Genomic DNA, 20,531 nt, shown 5'->3' on the forward strand with positions numbered 1-20,531 from the left:
CTAAAATCAGATTATCACAACCATGCCTATAAGCTTATTTTTGAGTACCCAGTTTTTGCCTTAATTCTGGAAGAAAATCAGTTTTAGTCTGTAGATTAAATATTTGGTCAGAATTTACTGATTATAGCAAATTTCTGTGGGAAAAGAAAAAAATTTTTGCAACGAAGTCCTGTTTTCTACATCTATACAGAACATAGTAATATATTTGCTAAGATAGTAACATAGTATCATATTAAAAAGTTGTTAACGTGTGAGGATGACCATGGCTCTGAACTATCAGTGGGTGGTTGTCTCTTTTGCAGAAAGTTCAGTACTGTAGTTTTCTTTGGGCAGATATTGGCAGGACTGACTTTAGTAGGTTAGAATCCAAATCTGATAAATTTAATGTTTTCCTTCTAATACACCATGAGCTTCTTTTAAAACAGAATATTTTATTTCCTAATTTTTCTGCTGCTGCTTTCTTTTTATATGCCCTGGTCACCCAGCTGATGTCTCACGCTTGCATTCCTGCCCTGGAGGTTCACTCTCCCTGGGCTATTCCCAAAACAAAACACAGTCCCATACACTGCACTGTACCATTTCTGATTCCCAGGGCCAGGAGAAGACAACTTGAACAAAGAAACCAAGTATTTCCCTGTGCTCTCCCTGTTCTATCATTTCTTTGTGGCCAGGCAGAAGCATCCCTCTAATATGAAAAGAGCTGCAAGACCCAGCCATCCATGTGAACTTTGCCTGGATGTGGCTGAAAATGCTTGTGCAGAAGGTCACAGCTTGACTTGAGAGCCCCTTTCTGCCTCTGAGGAAGAAATATCATGGTTCACCAAGAGTCTGGCTCCCCTCCAGTGCCTGAGTGATCTGGACAGCCCAGTTTCTTTGCTGGCAGGCAGGCAGGCAGCCCCAGGACTGGCCTTGCTGGCCAACCAGGGGCTCTTCAGCTCATTGCCTCTGACAGGGACCAAGAGCAAAGGCTTCCAGGAGAACACAGAAACAGAGAGAAGCAGAAAGCTCTGCTTCCCAGTCTCCAGGGATGCCCCAAGGAGGGATCTCTGAGCTGCCTCCCTCCTGGTCACTGCCTACCCATCTCCTTCCCACCAGAGTAGATCATGGTCTCACCAGATAGCAAAGGAGGATCCCAATCGCTTTTGTCTGCCCCTTTTCTTCTAAAATATGTACTTGGAAGAGAGGAAACTTCACGGGCAAAAAGAGAGGAAGCTGATTGCCTATGTCCATTGCTAGTTTGTGGAGGAGAAAGTGAAGAATCACAAGAGAACAGATGTAATGTATAAAAGGAGTAGGTGACCCAGAACTAAGGGGACAGAAGTGATAACCAGAGAAGAACTGTGAAATTAGGGAGAGGGAGGAAGGAAAAAAAGAAAAAAAAAAAAAAAAAGTGAAAGAAAATAGTGAAGAACAAGAATATAAGGTGACATTGCTTAATCCAAAGCCAAAAGCTCCAGCCAGCTGTAGAGGGGTCACCTCACTGACAGCAATACCTCACTCACAGATTTTGATCTGTAAGTCAATCACTCACTCTTTTATTGATAATCACTCAGCTCAAGACTATGAAACTGAAGATATAAACTGATACATATACATTGGGAATTAATTTTGGAGCCTTTTAAGGAATCAGGAGTATTTCAGGAATATGATTCTTGCCTCCACTATCCTGCAGTTATGCACAGCCCTTGCACATGAATAGGTTTGAGAAAAAGACTTGCTACTTTTGAAATGCAGGGAAGGAGGAGGTTTTGGCCTGCTTTTTGGGTGTTACTGATGACATTCATTATCCAGTCCACTGTCCAATCATTCTTATTGTCTGCTATCATCTAGATGGAAAAAACTATAAAATAGGATAAAATAATTAATGTTTTTATTTCATTCAATTTTCATGAACAGTCAGGAATATAGATGAGTGCATCTACCTCAGATTTTATCACTTGTGTTAATGAACTTAATTTGAGCTAAGTTACCACATTGGTAAAACGCTGGATGTGGACTCCAAATATCGTTTCCAGACCAGTAAAGCTGGTGGTTTATCCTAAGGCTCTGCCTTGGGCACCAAATGTGCCCACCCAAACACTCCATTTAAAGAAGGAGCTCTATCACCATCATAGATGGCTCCAGAGACCCTGTGATGGGTGAAATCCACTTGCTCATTTCCCTCCACTCCACTAATTTTATCTTTATCATCCATAGGGATAGTAAATCTGTCCCAAAGTCAGCATCTTTATTTGAACCACAGCCAGAAGTGTGAGAAGATCTCTAGAAGTTCCGAATTCCTAACACAGCTCCCCAGCTAAGCCTGACTGGTACCACTACAGGAAAACACCAGTTGTAAGAGAGAGGCAAAGGTGCACTAATCAAGTTAAGGGGAACAACCTCTTCTGTTTAAAAGTCAGTATTCAAAGAACTCAGGGTCTAATTTATTTTACCTCTACAAGAAAGGGTTTGAGCTCCACCTGGAGACATTAGAGCACAGCTGATAAGAGTGACAGGTTGACAGAGCACCGCACTGTCCTTCTAATACTGACCCAAGAATCAGGCAGTCAGATCTCATCCTTTCCATCTGTCACCGTGACAGCCCAGTCATCCTCAGAGGCTTCCTTGAACTCTGAACACTTCCCACAAATGGGGTCAAATAACAATTACTTCAGTTAATGGCATCTACAACACACCTGATGACAGTACCATTTCCAACAGCACCCAGTGAAGAGATAAGTTCTGTGGAGAGATGGAGCATGGTGCTCATAAACCAAACTAATTGCATTAGTGTAGGCCAAATAGCTGAAAGGCTGTCTAGCCGCCAGATTTCACATCCACTGGGTAGCCTGGGAGCACATGCAATAGCCACCAAATCTGACCTACACCCAGGCAGCATCAGCTCACATTGGAGAGCTGGCAGGACCCTGGGAAAGAAAAACTAATGTTGCTACCATCTAACTCTGTCAAAAGGGGTTTTATTACAGAATTTTATCTGTAGGAGATGTGATCTGAGAAGAACAGAGGATGCTTAGAAGTCTTTTCAAAGAGAAAGTGACAAACAAACTCTTGCAGGAAGGGATTAGGGAAGGGGAGGCAAATGTGGGATGGGCACAAGGAGAAAACAAGGATGTGTGACAGGTTGAAAAACTCAGAGGTCTCGCATGAAGAATAGAGGGGCATGTAAGGGTAAGAATAGCTTAAAAACAATGTAACAGTAGGAAGCCAAGCAAGATAGGAAGAATAACAGCAGAGCAACTTTTGTGCTCTACTTTCCTCTAACTGACAAACAAAAGGGTGGGGGTTTCTTGTAAGATCTTGGACATCAGTGTCCTTGACTCCAAAGAGGTTTCTGTTCCCTTTTGTGAGCTGGATTTGGGAAAGCACATGCCTGTGACATTGTACTCATGTCCTACATGTGCTATATGTGCTGTGTCCCCTCCCTTGGAACACCCCTGAGCCCCATCCTTGCAGCTCCACAGACTTAGATCTGGAAAATCCTTTCCCATGTGTCCCAGACTGAGTTGCACAATGAAACCTTGTTTCCAGTTAGAAATTCAATCCCCCAGCATTGACCCTAGCTCTGTCATATCCCTGTCAGGAAGGGAAAACGAGAGTTGCTCTCAGCAGGGTTCAGCTCTTGGGGTCAGGGCAGAAGAGGAAGGAAGGGCTTCAAGGACCAGGCAGAGACACCTGCATCGAGTACGGTAATTTCACGATTATAAGCCGCACTTCCGGGTGTCGTCCGGGTGTTGGCAATTGTCTTTGGTTACAATACAGAGTGTGATAAAAGGTATCTATTCTATCACCATCTGTTGAGGGTGGGGGCAGTGATCCTTATCTCCATGGGAGATATTATCTGCTAATGGGCCATCCATTGAAACCAGGCAGGGCATTGTTCTTTATCTTTTCACAACCCATCCTTCCTCCAGAGAGTCATTTTCTGCTAATGGCCATTGAGTCCCACTGTGTGACTGATAAAATTACTGCATCCCATTGGAAGTTGCTCCAGCCAGGGGGAAGAGCCCAACATTTCTTACCAAGATAAAAACAGAGGTTTTGGGACACTAAGGGAGCCCCTTTCTCCACTGGACTCCAGAGGAAAACCGGATTTCTCCACATCACCACTGGACCTTTAGAGGGAAACTGCACCTTCTGCAGGAGCACTGCTCCAATTGAGCCACATCTGTCACTGCAGGAGGATGCAGCCACCATGGAATGGGACTGCTGCCAATACCCTGCCTGACAGGGTGTCAGGTTGTACTCTGACTCTGTCAGGGTTTGGAGTTTGTTTCTTTGTAGTACTGTATTTTTTTTTTATTTCCCTAGTAAAGAACTGTTATTCCTAATTCCCATATCTTTGCCTGAAAGCCTCTTGATTTCAAAATTATAATAATTTGGAGGGAGGGGCTTTACATTCTCCATTTCAAAGAGAAGTTCCTGCCTTTCTCAGCAGACACCTGTCCTCCAAACTAAAACAGCAACTTTTTGTTCTTTGTCCATATATAAGCCGCACCTGATTATAAGCCGCACTCCGGGTTCGGACCAAATTTATAGTCAAAATGGTGCGGCTTATAATCGTGAAATTACTGTACCAGTGTTATCACCACCTCCATAAAGTAAAACAGGCAGGACTATTCAAGTGGAGAAAGTGGTCTGTAGAGGATTTTGGCATGTTTCACTACCAGGAGAGTATAAACAGAAGAGGATGAAGAACACTCGAAAATTACATGGACCTTTCCCCCCTGCTGTAGCATGAACTGAAAATATGGATGGTAATTACAGCTCCCTATATAATCCTAACTCTTACAAATAATGATTTCATTCTCACTAGACAGAAGGAGGGATTGATTTGCAAAGAGCTGAGGCTGGTTGATGAAACTTTTAAATTCAGGAAAAGACACATCTTGAAAATCCAAAGTTGGCAAATGAATGTAAATCCGCCTAAGACCTTAATTCCACTCAGTCAGAATGGTGCCTCTGGATTCCCTTATCACTTTACTGTGACTCTGCTTTTGAACAGAACCCATCATCACGAGCCAACATCCCCAGACCTGTAGGCTACCACTCTCTGCACAAACAGAGCAGCACAGCTGCTGAATGCAGAGCACTCTGTCCCTCCTGCAGCCCTGCAGCCTTTTGCATGCAAGGCCACTGGCGCTGAACTTTTCCTTGCTCTAATCACACCAGCAGCTCCTCATCCCTCCGCGCTGAACTGCTGGCATCCCCTTGCCCAGCAAAGTGCTGTGCTTTTCTATTTCCACAGCTGTGGTGAAATTGGAAAAGGCACGCTCATTCTTTCCAGAGACCCACTAACATCTCTACTGGCACAGTGGTCAGGCAGAGGGTAGTGGCTTTCCCAGATAATTTCAAGTGGAGCTGCTCCAAAGTGCCTACTCACTATGCAATGCCACTGCCTGCAAATGCAGCTGGTGTGCTTGCCACCGCCAGGTTGAGGGAGGCCAGCTCACATTTGCATGTCTATGCTTTGCTACTGAGCTTGCAGTAACGTGGTATTTATAGGTACAGACCTTCTGGGAGGACCCAAGCTCGCTGAGATATTGGGCAGAGTCAGCTAAGTTTCTTATTTGGTCTAATTTGAAACTTGCTTGTGAAAGAGTGTGGCAAAAAGTTTTATCGCATATTAAGCTGTGTGAGTTTGCAGGACCTAATATATGGGGGAAAAGAAGAGAATGGAAGAGCAAGATAAATTATAATGAAGACTGAAATGCAGTTAGATATTTCATACACAAAGGAGATGGTTGTGCCAAACTACCCTTCTGGGCATGGTCTTTTCCTGATGCAGCACATTCAGTTCTGACCTGGAAAGAAAGTAGAGATTTATATTATTTCCTAATTAAATTAGGAAGAAGAGTTTAAATGCAATTCACATTTGTATTGCAGAAGTAGGGGCTGGAGGCATGTTTCAGTTTGAGAGCCATAAGAGCCCAGGTTGGGAATTGCTGCTCTTGGGGCATGCCCAGTGTCTAATGCCCCAAGGATTGTCACCTGGGCCGAGGGTGTCACTGTGCTGCCACAAGGCAAGCAACAGATTTGGTCATTCAATATCCTGCTGTTCCAAGCATCACCCATGGTGCAGGATAGTACTGGTGGTAATTTTTGCATTGGAAGCACATCACCAGTTTCCTGAGGTTATAGAGGGGAATTAAAGCATAGTGCCTCCATCCTGAGCGTTTGTGAATAAAGATTCCTCCTTCCCTATAAAACCTTTAAAAAGCATTTCTACCCCCAGGACTGCCCCCTTCTCTCTTCAGAGGCACTGTGTGATGTTTTGTGTCATGAAGCACAGCACTGGGTACTGTCTGTCAGGTCATGTTAAGCTAAAGGAATGGCCTGCAGCAGAGACTCAGAGCGATTCCCAATAAATTGTCATCAGACTGGAAAGTAATAGTTGCCCATAATTTGAATTTCATGCCAACTTGTCACGGAAATCTTATGTGACAGTTTGATGTGCCCAAGAGCTTGCTCAAATAGATGCCTGCATCCTCAGAAATTCTGTATTAGCTGCATCTTGTTGCCCACATGGCTTGCACAGCTTAACATTGCTCTGCCAGCATCACAAATGTTTAAAGTGAAAACCTCGTCAGTCATTTAGAGGCCCCAGCTCCTAATTGTAACAGCTGTGTAGAAGAGCAAAGCTGGAACTGAGCTTTAACTTGACAACAGGAAAAAACAAATTGAGATGGTTTTGTCCTGGCTCAAGCAAGGCATATGCTGCCATCCCTCTGGGCTGCCACTCTGGTTTAGGCTCTGGTGCTGCCCAGAGCTTCTTCTGGCATCTCCAGGAGGCAAATACTTCCATTAGTCAAATCTGCAGGAGCTCTATCCAGCCTGGGTCATATCCAAATTCCACTATTCACACCGAAGAAATGAAGGCAGTACAGAACTGTGTCACCTGCTGGGAGAAAACGCCGCGGTCATTGCAAGGAGCTGTGGCCTCTGCACCCAGGGGTCTGTTATCAAGGAGTTTCTTGTGGGTAACATGGCCTAGGAGAGCTTTTAAAAGGGATTTAAAGGAAAATAATGAGGGGGTTTATGAATTTTTACAGGAAGCGTATTCAGGAATGAAAGGCAGCATGGGAGAAGACAGGGGAGCATTTGCGGCACCAGTAAGGCAAAGGCATTGGAGGCTGCTGCCTTGGGCGGGAGAGGCAGGAGTGACATCTTAATGAGAGATAATACTTAAGAGTAAGATCTGTCATTCACTGAAGTGAGGACACATAACAATGTATTTACTGCTTGACAGCAAAGGGAGAGCTGTGGAGAAAGACAAAATGAAATACATAGCCTAAGGGATTGGTTAAGAAAATTCTCTCTGCCACAGCACCAGGGACTGATACCTGCAAGACATAAATAACGGAGAGTGCTTTCCCATTTTGCATACTTTACATGGATGAGAGTGAAACCGGGATCTTTCATTTGGAAAAATCCCTGATGAATTCTGTCCTTCTCACATCATTTCATAGGACAGTTAGAACACCTCCAGGTCACTCTGGTTTTTTCTCCAGACTTTTAGGGTTATAACTGTTCAAGCTTTTAATTCTGGCATCAGCAAATTCTCCAGGTTTCATTTGCTGCAAAGGAGCTACCAGTGGCCCATTCCAGCCAAAATTTGTATTCACTGCAGCCTGAACTCCTGTTTTGGTCACCAGTTGATTAGCTGGTTGAGGGAGAAAGCAAATCTCAAAAGCATCAAGAACCCCTGACCAAAACACTCAGAGATCTTCCAAGCTTTGTACAACACTACCATAAACTCAATTCACAAGCCAATTCAAATTATGACAAACTACTTAACCTCATCTTGCACCTTTCCTGAACTTTTACTTAGGGAAAAATCCAGCAGCCTCATGAACAGAGCTGAGACTGGGCTTTCAGGCACAAATACAGCACTATCATTATTGCTGAGATGATTTCTACAACTAATTGTTCTTTAAAAATGAGTGAACCTAAAGGTGAGAATGCACCTGAGATAAATTGCAATCTCTGATCTCTCTTGATGACACAAGGCAGAAAGTGTGTGCAAGCTCTTTGCTTAAGATAGTAAGCAGAGGGCAAGTGGCAGCTCCCCATTTTTCCAGGGGATACAGAAAGTGTTTTTCTCTCACATTGCCAGTGAACAGGTTGAATCTGTTTATGATGCCTTGTAGAATGCAGGTGATATCTGCTCAGGGTGCCAAGGAACAGGTAAGTGGCATCTGCTCATCATGCTACCAACTGTGAGTCAACTAACATTAGGGTGGATGCTTAAAATGCTTCAAAACGTTAAAATTAGAAGCCAATTATATATCAAAAAAAAACAAGAGAAAAGCAGAAAACCTTTTTATCCTTAATTGTTTATCTCTGACAGTTTGGAGACCATTTCACTGAGATTCCTCAACTTATTGCAGGTTACTGTCAAAACCAAACTCCTTTAGGGACACCTCCTGTAAAGTTTTGTCACACAGCTGCACTGATGAACCCAAGAAACTGAGCTAAGCAGCAGTGTCTGTGGAGGCAAAATACTGCAAGACTTGCAGAGGGTAATGCAGTCTGGTCCCTCTCTGCATCCCCTTTTTTTCATAGTTTTGGCACACAAAAACTCCAAATGCTAAACACATCTCATGCTTTTCCTTTATGGTAGTAAAAGGCAGAAGGCCATAAAGAGGGAACCCAGTGCTTTCTTAGTGACATGCACTTTCACAAATGGCCTTCAGACAATCTCATATACTTGGATAGAACCTGATTTTCCCACATACCCTCTTCCAAAAGCAGAAACAGTGTGAGAAAACTTCGGGCAAAATTATGTTGCGTAAAAATTCTTTTTCAAAAGTAAAAATTTAATATTTCCCTTGGTAGCCAAAGCTGCACTTCTAGGTTATTTAATTCTTTTCTAGAACTACCAGCTCCTTTCACTAGATTTCCAGGCTGTTTCCAAAAGGATAGATGCATTTATTCTGCTTGTGTCCTGGAAAACCATGGCTGTTTGAGCACCTTGCAGTGCCTGCCAGATCTCACCTCTGTGTGTTTCAGCTCTGGTTGGGGCTCACCCAAGCACCTCCCTGGGCTCATTTGGGAAGGGACATCTTGTTCCAGCCCCAGGACCAAGCAGCTTACACTGGGAGAAGACATTTCAGCAGACATGGTATTTAAATACAGGCCAAAATGGAGTGGGACAAATGCTACACCAGTGATTCAGATATTCAGACGCTGCCTTTTCATGGCCAGTAGTCCCTTTGGAGTCTGCAGGAGGCTTCAGCAATGCTGGAGGTTACTGGTAGGGAACAAAGCTCAAGGCCAGTTTTTAATCACATTGATCTTAGAGGATCACATAAACTGTGTACCAAAACCCTAGAGAAGCCCACTCAATTTCTGAGCCCCTAGAACAACCAGCCAGAAGAAATATTTATTACAGTGAAAATAAACTCCCACAGACTCTTCCATTTCTACTTCAAAAACGTGATTAAAAACTGGAAGCAATCTCACTATTTGAGGGTTGTATAAACCCTCAACCTTTTAATTATATGTATTTTGTGTTAGCAAACGCACAATTATTTCAGGAGATGGTTAAGGCCTTGACTTGTAGTGTTAGCTCAGCTCACCACCTTTTCAGGACTATAAGAACAGACCAAAAGGATAGATTGCTTAATTTTTGGTAAAAGATAAGGAACAGTGAAATGAGCTTAAGCCTTCAGGTTCTGAGACAGCTTCCTGCCTGACCTGTTCTCACACCTCTGCCACAAGCCAAACCAAACCTACATTTAATAAGGAAAAACACATTAAATTATACAGGTTCAGCCCACTTTTAGACAGACAACCAATATAAGGCTAAATAGAACTGACAAAATCACACAGAAGCAGAATTAGCACATCCTTTTCATGAAACATCAGTATGCACCAGCTCTGGTAGTCTGTGATTTACAGCACAACTGAACATTACCTGTATTTGACAAACACACATTTGAGGCCATCAGCTCAAATGAATTTCAATGTCTTCAGAGGAATAACTCCATTTATTGTTCTTTTAGTCTTTGAATACACGTCCTCATCAAGTGAACTACACCAAGCGTTCTTGAATGTGATGTTTCCTCATGACTGTACAGCAATAATTATTGCTATGGAGTGGAAGCAATTCTGAAAGATGCTTTGAAATTTTAAGGCGCTGATTATAATTACATTTTCCCAGCAGTTTAGCAGAAAACGGGTTCTTCAGCCTGACATCGGCTCCCTTCGCCCCCTGCTCCCAGCCTTAGTGCTCTAAACACGCACAGACACACTCAAATAAACAGGAAACAAATCTTATTATGCTAGCAGGAGGTTCGGGGGACTCTGATTTTTAGATCTCCGAGATGCTGTTTGGGGACTGAAGGGGGATGTGAAGAGAATAGCAAGTTGGAGTACCAGCGAAAACTCCCAAAGTTATTTGAAATCCTTTGTATGAGCTGATAAGATCTTTGAGGAAAGGCAGCATATTGCTTCCCTTTTTGAGGTTTGCCTGTTTGCTGCGCTGCAAGGTGTGCCATGCATTTTGGAGGAGTGGAGGAGTGCAACCTGAGCTCTTGCCCAGAGCTGTTCAGAGCCATGGCTGCCTCCCCTCAGCAGGATCACAGGGCACAAAAAAGTCCTTGGTCTCCCCTCCCTGTTCATAAAATACTCTTCCTGCTTTCTGCCTTTTTTCAAGGGTGAGTGGAGCGAGCAGCAGATCAAAAGCTGTCATGGTTCAAGCTCTGTGGAAGAAATCATGGCATGAGTCAAGCTCTCCCACCATTCCCAGAATTACATCTCTGCTTGCAAAGATAGGGCCAATACTATGCTTCCACACCTCCCAAACATTAGAAAAATAAACTTGAGCAATCCAAAGCTAAATAGAAATAAAATGCAGGCTTTGTGCACAGTGAATTATTTATATTTTTTTAAAAATCATTCTTTGAGGGTTGCTGCTGCATTCAGCTTGGATTTCAGATAACCAAAAAAAAAAAAAAACTTAAGCACCCTCATTTATATTCTTAACAGCTATTCATTGCAGCAATGTTGATTTCCCATGATGTTTGATATTGGCTACAGCAAAGTTTTGTCTGGACAGATTAGTGCAAAAGGATTGTTCTTCATGCAAGCATACGTTTATCCCCACAAGAAAAAAATTCAGCCTGTAAACAAGATCACATGTGATTAATTATTTAGCAAATGCTATCTTCCAGTCTTTCCATTTGAGAATTTTAAATTACCCAGCCAGAAGCCAGAAACTACTCCATTTAAGGTAGCTGCTCTGTTACACAAAGGAGACAGTGAGACTGAGCTGTTACAACAGGAGACACTGAGACTGAACTGTCTGAAATCCACACAAAATCTACACTTTAGCTCAGACTGGGGAAAAAAAGAAAAACTTTTAAGAATACATTGACAGAAAAACCCTCTCATTTCAGCAATGGCATGACTGCAAAAATCCAGGAATGCTGATTCCATATAAGTCATTACTGCAATATGGCACAACACATTTTTCTGCAGTCCTGACAAAAAAACAGGATTGTCACCCACACATTTCTTCACCTATCATTGCCAAAGGTACCATGTCCTGTGTTTCTACATGCAGGTTCCTTGACACTGATTGTGACTTGAAGCCACTTCAAGTACATGGAGCCACTTGCCAAGCCCAGCTGGAGGGAAGCCACTTCTTCACTCACCATACAAGTGGGCTGAAACTACACAAGAACACCACAAATCTGCTCCCATCTCCATGAGCTGCCAGATGGGTACATATCCAGGCACTGCCTGCACTCCTCACACTGCGAGTTGGTTTGTTTTCTCAGCCTGTACTACATTTGTACTAACATCTGTTCTACAGGATGAACCCGCTTACCACGTCCTGCAGAAGGATCTTGCTGCCCCAAGGGATTTTTCTTGATGATGACCCTCAAATTCATCCCAGAAGGAGCCACCTGGCAGAGCTGTCTGCATTATTACTTCTCCACATTCCCTAATACGATCAATTTTTGTGGTTCTAAAGTCACCAAATAAATAATTTCGGACTAAAATCCTCCCCAGTGAAAACATGTCATTGCTGTGTAACTCTGTGATAGTAACCTTTGTGACAGTAACCGCCTTTGTGGTAGAAACTACCTCTAACCCTGAAAAATTAAATCAAATAATCATATGCAGAATGGTTTTATAGTCAGGAAAAAGGCTGACAGTCTCAGGATATCAAAACTGAGTTTTGATATTTATTATTTCTGTCTTAGCAGCCATTTCTTGTCAGAAATCCTGGCTGGTTGTCACCCCAATGTCTATTTTCCCTATCCTTTTAACTTATCAGATAATTATGTTTTAAAGCTGTATCTTTTCACAAGTTTGGTCCAAATTCTCATTGATAACTATGAAAATTAAATGTTTCTTGGATGACCATTGATGCTTTTAAGGGGCTTCTCCAGAAGACAACCAACCAACCATTTGACTAATTCCTCTGTCACCACTAGCAACAGCTGTTCCTTTCACTGGTTAGTATAAAAGGTTAGCAAAAGCCCGTTTTTTGGGGGAAAAAAGTGCTTACCTCTTGAACAGATTATATCAGAGACAGAGGTTTTTGTAATGTCTTCAGAACCACCAGTCAATTTCCTAAAGTACCTTAATCCCACTTCCATCTTATTTCTTTGGGGGGGGACGGATGGTCACAGAGTTTAGTGGGGGATTTTAATCCCTTTAGCAAGTGTTCTAGCTGCCCTGTGCAAATATTGCTACTATTCAGGTAGTTTTCCCCCCCCATCCAAGCCAAGAAAATTATTTTCCTGTGTGGGAGCAAGAGGGAAAGTTTAGCTGATGTCTGAGACCCATCAGCCATGATAAAACTGATCCTCTCCTCTGGTTCAATTCAGGACAACAGAGCACTCCTTAGACATTTGAATATTACTTCTGCAGGTCTTGGAATAATTCAGTCTTTTGCCTTTCTTCCCCTAAGGCATATTTAATATATCCTCTGTGTAAGTCATTCAAAGGCTCCCAGAAATTACTTCAGAGCCTGTGCGAGGCTCACCGGGCTGCAGAAACTGGCCTGAGGCCATTCTGCCTGGTGCTGTGATTCTGCCTGATTGTGCAGTCCAAAATTCACATTGGGTTGGTAACTGATGGGAGGGAATATGTGTCAGTGTGGATGCCCAACAGCTGTTGAGAAAAATCCTGTAAGCAGAACAGATCTTATGCATTACAAATTTTATTTGCTAAGTTTTAACCCACAGGTTTCTTCCAGAGTGGTATCAACTCTGCAATAGTCCTGTTTCTGGCTTTTCTGCAGCCCACAGCCACATAAAAAACATGTCAGCCTGCAGATTTCTTTATGGCTTCAGCAGCAACTCTGGGCTGTTTATTTGGAAAAGGATCTTGCAGTGGATTTGAGGGATTCAGCCATCTGGACACTGTTCTGAGCACTGAACACAGTATAACAAGGAGACACAGCAAGAGGCATTCCTGAACATCCAACCTTCTGCTTGACAAGAGCTGATCTATCTTCAAGATGTGCTTATAGAAACTATTTGCACCGTCTCCAAGGTCACACACAGGCGCCTTGATCCAGGCCAAACACAGGTGCTCCATTAGTTTTGTATATTAATTGGAATTCCTCTCAAATATTCTTAGATTATCCCAGTTTATCTGGAGCTGAACCACAAAACTGAGATGGAAACTGAGCAGCCACACACTACTGCAGTGTCAAGGAAAAGCAACGAGGGTCCTCACCAGCTGTTTATTCCTTGTTTTCCTGCAGAAGGAGCAGGGATTAATGAAGTTGTGAGATTATCTACATGATCATGGCTGGGTGATACCACATCAAGGCATCTCAACACCCAATTTTCAGACCCAGAAGGGCTAGAGCCTCCCTGCCCCTTTAAAAAGCTGCACCCCCTCCCCACCTTTGCCCAGCAGATTTCCAGTGGCACTGGTGCCAGGGGCACCCCCAGGTGCCTAGAAAGGCACAGGAGCCGTGCTGACAGAAGGCTGGAGCTTGTGCAGCTCCAGCTGGGAGGAACAGCCTGGGTGTGCTGAAAACCAAACTCCCATGCCTCCATCTGGGTATGCAGATGGGGATATTTTTAACCTCTTTTCCTGAATTGTATTTTATGATCAGAAAAGTGGAGTTATTGCATGTCCAGGTGAATGATAAAAATAAGTACCTTAATATTTTTGAAGCATTTAGATACTGTAGCAATGAACATTAAAGGAGAGCCCAGGAGGAAAATTACAATTGCTTGCTGAGTAAGGTTTGAATGGTGTGTGCAAGTAATTAATGGGGCTGCTCAGGGAACAATGAGAAAAACAGAACTAGCAAACATCCACTCATCCACTTTGAGCACCACTCTTCTGTGCACTGAAGATATGGAAAACCTGTGGAAAAACAGTGTGCAGGCATGTACATATTGCACAGAAACTCAATATTTGGATTTGGACAGGCAGTCTAATTCTCTAACTTCTTCTTTTACAGGAAAGGGACTTAAAATAATTGGATAGGAAGGTGAAATAAAAGAAATAATATCAGACACGTGTTTCCATCACCTCTAAAACTGTTTGTGCCCATCTATCCCACAAACATGGCTTTGCAGTGCTTCAGTCCCCAATAGTATAGAAATAAGTTTGTTTCAAATTCATTTTTCTAGTACAACTTAATATTATTTAGTCCTTAATACAGCAAAAGTAAGGAAGGAAAGAGACTTGATTCTAAAAAGGCATGTGCTAAGTTCTTTGTTGCTGAAGGAGTTTGGTCAGTGTTCAAGACTTTTTTAGAGCAACTCTGTACAGAGAAGAAGTGCTCCAACATACATCAAGATTTTTTTCTTTGCCTTTCTAACTGGGTACAACATGTATTTGTACTAAATATTTTGTGCTTTGAAGTGCCAACTTTCTGTATTTGCTGATGAAATAATATAATTCTGCTAAACTATGCATCATTAATTTATGTTATTCCTTTGAAAAAATGCTGGATTTGCTCAAATATTTTATTATCAAGCATTTAACATATGCTGAAGAAGGAAATCCAAACTAGATATTAGTGCAGGAGACAGACCTGAAAGAGCAGATGCTCATGTTCTGTTCTGACTCATTAAAATCAGAGGAATTTCTGGGATTTATTTCAACACGACCAGGCCAGCACATTCACAGAAGAAGGATGGCTTTATGCAAAAGGGACCCATAGGCCTGTTCTCTATTTTTAGTCCTGACACAGAGCCTCATTGCAATCCTGATTTAAGTCACCTAATCTGTGGTGCAGCAATATTAATCTTGTGCTTTATAAGCTCACCTGGCTGCTCCACAAATTACTGTCAGCCCTTTTAGAAGACTTAACATGTTTCTGGCTTCCAGTGATCACACTGAAATCCCCAGACCAGGAACAAAACATATCACAAAAGCTCAAAATCCAAGGAAATATGGATAGTGCAGGAAGAAACACCAATTGCTAATGCCAAGAGATGCACACAATTTTCCTTCTTTGGGACTTTTCGGCCTCCAAACTTTGTCACCTTTGCCACAGGACACATCCTTACCCATGAAGTTCCTGTTGGCCCCAGCCAGGCACAGCACTTAGCAAATCTGATCTCTTCCCCAGGGCAGCTCTGCAGAGCAAGGCAGCAGCACAGCCCCTGAAGCATGATTTGAGAAGGAGCACTTTGTGTGCATGAGAACCTGAAAGGTCCATCCTTATAGCAGCTTCACTGCCTGGAAAGTTAGTACTGATATCAGCAGGAGGAGCACATAATGCTGAAGTTCTCATTCAAAAAGCTTCTCAAAAGTCTTCATTAAAAGCCACAGCACCTACCCATTTTGATTTTCTAATTTTTCTTAATTTAATACCACTTGATTATACTGCATTTATTCACCGTCTCGCTTGCATACCAGGTCCTTGTCATGTAACTCTCTGACTCATATGTGACTCAATCCACCTCAAATCACAGTATTTCCACAAAAGTCAGTGCTGAAAAATGATCCCACTCTTAGTCCTCCCTGGCATCCGAAACTGTGGAGTGGTACTGGCATGACCCTTGGTCTGTATTTTCTTTATAGACTTAATATGAAACTGTTCCTTCTAGGACACTCCAGATTCTCCCATATGCCAGTACTCTCCTAACTTCCAGATCTGAATTACTGCAATACAACTTTATGAGGAATTTAAACCAGTTTGCTAGTTGTTATTCATTGCACAGCACACTCTTGGAGTTTGCTGGCAGGTTCACAGACACAGGACTCTCCATCCTGCACGCTCTCAGACACATTTCTCTGCTGAATTTGATGAGGCTCATCCAATTTCCTTCAAAAGAGGTGGTTCCTAAGCGGTATTTATTTGTCTTTCTGCTTATGAACAGTTTGAAATTCAAATATTTTCCTAGGGAGGCAGTAGATATATATTCTATTGGGTTTTGTGCAGTAAAATTAAAAAGAACTTATTTTAAAGTTATAACGGTGGTGGTTGTGCTAAAGAGAAGTAAATTATTAAATGAAGGTAACCATAAATCTGTCAGAGTAAACTGTAGAAACCATTGCCATAGGGTGGTAAAATGGATGTGCACTGACTATTGTTTTACTATAACAGCTACCATTAAACTGCAGTTTTATCACCACCATTATTGATTTATTTTCCTGAACTTCCAGAATATAGCCCTATTAAAATCTAAATTCTAAGTGTATTTCTTCTATGTTGGCACTGAAATAAGAGTATCAGGACTTTCCCCTTAGGTCAGAGGTAACTGTGTCACTCACACTGGGCTGCAAAGAGCCCAACAAAGGAATATCTAAGCTTTCATCTGGAGTTGAAACTCTGGGCAGGAATTCCCCCTCAGTCGACACAGAAAATGAGAGGAATGTGTTGTGTGTCTCTGCCAGGAAGCAGGGTCTGGGCTGTGACTCCAAAGGAGCTCAGTCACCACAGACCACCAGCAAGGAGCTCAGTCTGGCCAGGCTGACCAGAAACCTGGTAACACCAGGCAAAATTCTCCCTGTCTGTGACACCTGAACTTGTCCCAAAGGTGTGGTGAAAATGCCTGGTTACCCAGCCAGCAAAGCCTTGCAGCACACTTGGCACCTTGAGGGGCATGCTTGGAGGTTTTCTAGATTCAACTAGCTAGCCTGGAAATGGATACTGAGTTTCCAGTTTCTGGTGAAACTCAGAGCATCAACCAAAAGTTTAATTTTGGCATATCACACCTAAGCTTTGCAGAGCTTTAGACCAAGCAACTAAATCAATGCAGAAAAAACAGATAATTACCCAACTCTGTCATAATCCCTTCTTTATATAAACACTGATGAGTGTGGGAGGAGTCTTCCTTCATTCCTCCATGAGCATATTACAAAAAACTCTCATTTAAATCACCCTAAATTTTCTATTAACAGTGGCAAGGCCATCAGTGTATCAACACAAACAGAAAAACTAATGAGAAAAAACTTATTGTGGGGTCATCAGATGATAGATCTCTGCTGCTGCTGTAGAAGCATAAAAAGGTAGCTAGCCAAGTAGGAGAGAAAACTGGTTTGCCTTTGCTACTCTTTCTGTTGCAGTGCCCTTTATATATGCAGGCTGAGAGGAATGCATCATAAAAGGTGACATTTTATAACAGCAGTTTGTAAATTTTACAGAAGCTTACTGCCTGTAAATCACACAGCTTATACCTTCACTGACTTTATTACAGCAAACCCAACCATGGATAAACTCCATGCCAGTTTACTTTAGATTTGTCTTTTGTATTCAGACCTGAGGTCTTTTAATATTCCTTTCTTCTAATGATAAAGCCATCCTGATAATCTTATTTTCTTGACAGACATTTTGAAGGACTCTATTGTATCTTGGAAAAGCAATTCCTGGCCCTGGTAGTTCCTATCTTAGCATGTACTTCTGCTGTCAAAAGATGTGCCCTTCCCCTTTATTTCAATTATGTGTACTTATTTGTATTCCAAATCCTCTCTTCACCTAACCCTTTGACTTGCTTCAGACATCACGGAATGATTTTTACAGGATCTATGCACAAACCTATCCTTTATTTGGTAACCTCCACGTTTATTTCACAGGAGAGCTACATAATTTACTCTCCCATCTGTGCAGTGGATATTTCCATAGGTAATCTTCACAGGCATTAATGGAAACCAGTGGCATTAATTCCTTGTGCACCAGTGAGAGCTTGTGAATTATCTTGTTTTTCAAAGAGTTTCATGAAGCAGTGTCCCAGCTGATGAGTTTCTCTCTCTTTTCAGCAGTTCTTATTCTCTTCTTATGGTCCTGTTCATACTTCATTTTCAGCCCTAATAAAAGTCAAAACCAGATTCTGCTCAAACCTCTGTTTCAAGGGTAGAGAAGACCCCACTGGAAATCAGTGAAGAAAGGTATTTCCTCAGAGTGGTTCACAATGCAATTGTTGGGAACTTGAGACCTATTTTCCTTGGCAAGGTGAGCAGGATTTGTAGTCAGGTTAGATGTAGTGCTCTCATCCAGAGCTCAGCAAAGTGTTGGCTGTGCCAAGGTGTTGATTGCAGTGGAAATCTGTCAACATGGAGCAGCAGATGACACGGCTGTTCTTCAGGCTCTGCTGCTGGCTTCATGCCTGCTTGGAATCACATCACTTTTTAGCAAGGATGCAGTGGCATTTCCCCAATATACCCTGTCTTACACCGAGGGCTTGGCACCAGAAGCTGGCAGGTGTCCAAAGTCTCTCAAGATTCTGAACAGCACCTCAAAGCCCCTTTTGGACTCATGAAACCCTTTGCTCCTTCGCTGCAGAAGCTCTGCAGTTTTGGGGAAGATGTTCCATTGCATGGATGAAACTATCTCTGCCTGTGCCCGTTCTAACCAGAAACATCAGACTTAAAACAAAATTTTATAGCGCCTTGTCGTCTTTTCAATTATTTACCATGAATAGGGGGGTGATTTGACCAAAATAAACATTAAATCACATTTTCTCCAAGACAACAAGCAGCTTCAGCATGTTGAGTTTCGTAGTTTCATTGCTCAGTAGAAATGGGGCTGTGATACTACCCAAGCAATAATAATTTGTAAAGATTATTGAGATTTCTGCTAGAACTTTGGAGTATAAAGGCTTAAAGACACCTTAATGAGAGATTGAGATGTTTTTAAAGAGCCTTTTGGTCTTTCAGGTGGAGGGCAATGCCTGCTGGGATATTGCCAAATCCCAGGAGTTGGATTTTTTGTATGCAGAGGTTGAGACCTATCAATAGTTTGCAAGGTTAGCATGAGGGTGACTTTCCTTTCTCTCATCACATCCATTGACCAATGACCTCAATGAGAAGATGTGTGTCAAACACAACAGGAATTCCTTTAGTCCTCATCCACAGGGATGCACAGTCTCTCTGAACACACCACAGAGGACTGTGAAGGTGCTCAGTTAATATTTACTGCTGATAAGGAAATGGAGATTGCATTTCCCAGAAGACATCCTCAAAGTATCCACATGCAGAATCCATTTATTTCATCTTTGGTCCTCAGAGATGCATCAGCATATAAAGGCATTTAATTGCTGCATTTTAAATGCCCTGCTTGGAGATTAAATATTACATAGAAAAATTGATTTGATAAAACAGAGCACAAATCATTACAATTCCAAAACATAAATCTCTTTCTTACTGCTCTTTTGCTGCTGCTGCAAATTGTTGGTATGTTTTATTGGAGCTCTTCTCGTCTGTTTTACTTTTAAAGTCTGTGCATAGAAAAGAGGGTGGAAAATGTAGGTGGAGGGTGAGGGCATTTTTTTCTGGCTGGCTACAGTGAAATGAGGAAATATGTTTGCTTTATAAAATCAGATTTTTGCAGGGTTCTAGTTCCATATGGGAAATAGAAGGGATTGGAAAATTTGGAAAGGACTTCCTAAAGATATTCCAAAAGAATGAACTTTTGAGATCATCCATTCCCTGTGCCAGGATATCTTTTTTTATATGAAATTTAATCAGCATTGTGCAATGACATTACATTTTATATTGCAAATTATATATTGCAATTACCTAATTACACATTGTAAATATATTATTACATGAATTTGCACCAAAATTCATAATTACACTTAATTACACTAATTGCATCAGTCTAAACTAATCAACTACAAAATACAAGGAAAACTCATGCAAACAAAGCTAAAAAAAGGAACATTTTGAGAGTGAGCCCACATTCCCAGAATACCTAGAGACACAACATTGCCTTGTATCTGGAAATAAATTCATAAGTAGAGATGTGTGGGAAACAATTCCTCTGACCTAAAGATGTTTCTATGCTCTCAAAGAAATCGCTCCTGTTCTGAATTAGGGCAGACACACCTCCATATTTTACAAAGATTTGGGAAGGTTGGAACTACTGAGGGTTTTTTTCCCTTCCTATATAAAATTATAAGATTTCTCATCTGCTCCAGATGGAAGGGATTTGGCTTCAGTGAGCTGCCTGTTTTCACCAGAAAAGCAGATATATTTGGATGCCAGCTTCACCAAGAGCAGCAAGTGCTTCACATCCCTTAAAACCTAGCCCTAAATCTCCCACTACAGCAACAGGGCAGGATTTACCTTTGTTGTGCTGATGGCAATGGTCACCAGAG

This window comes from Catharus ustulatus, chromosome 3 (genome assembly GCF_009819885.2).
Source record: "Catharus ustulatus isolate bCatUst1 chromosome 3, bCatUst1.pri.v2, whole genome shotgun sequence".
NCBI lineage: Eukaryota > Metazoa > Chordata > Aves > Passeriformes > Turdidae > Catharus > Catharus ustulatus.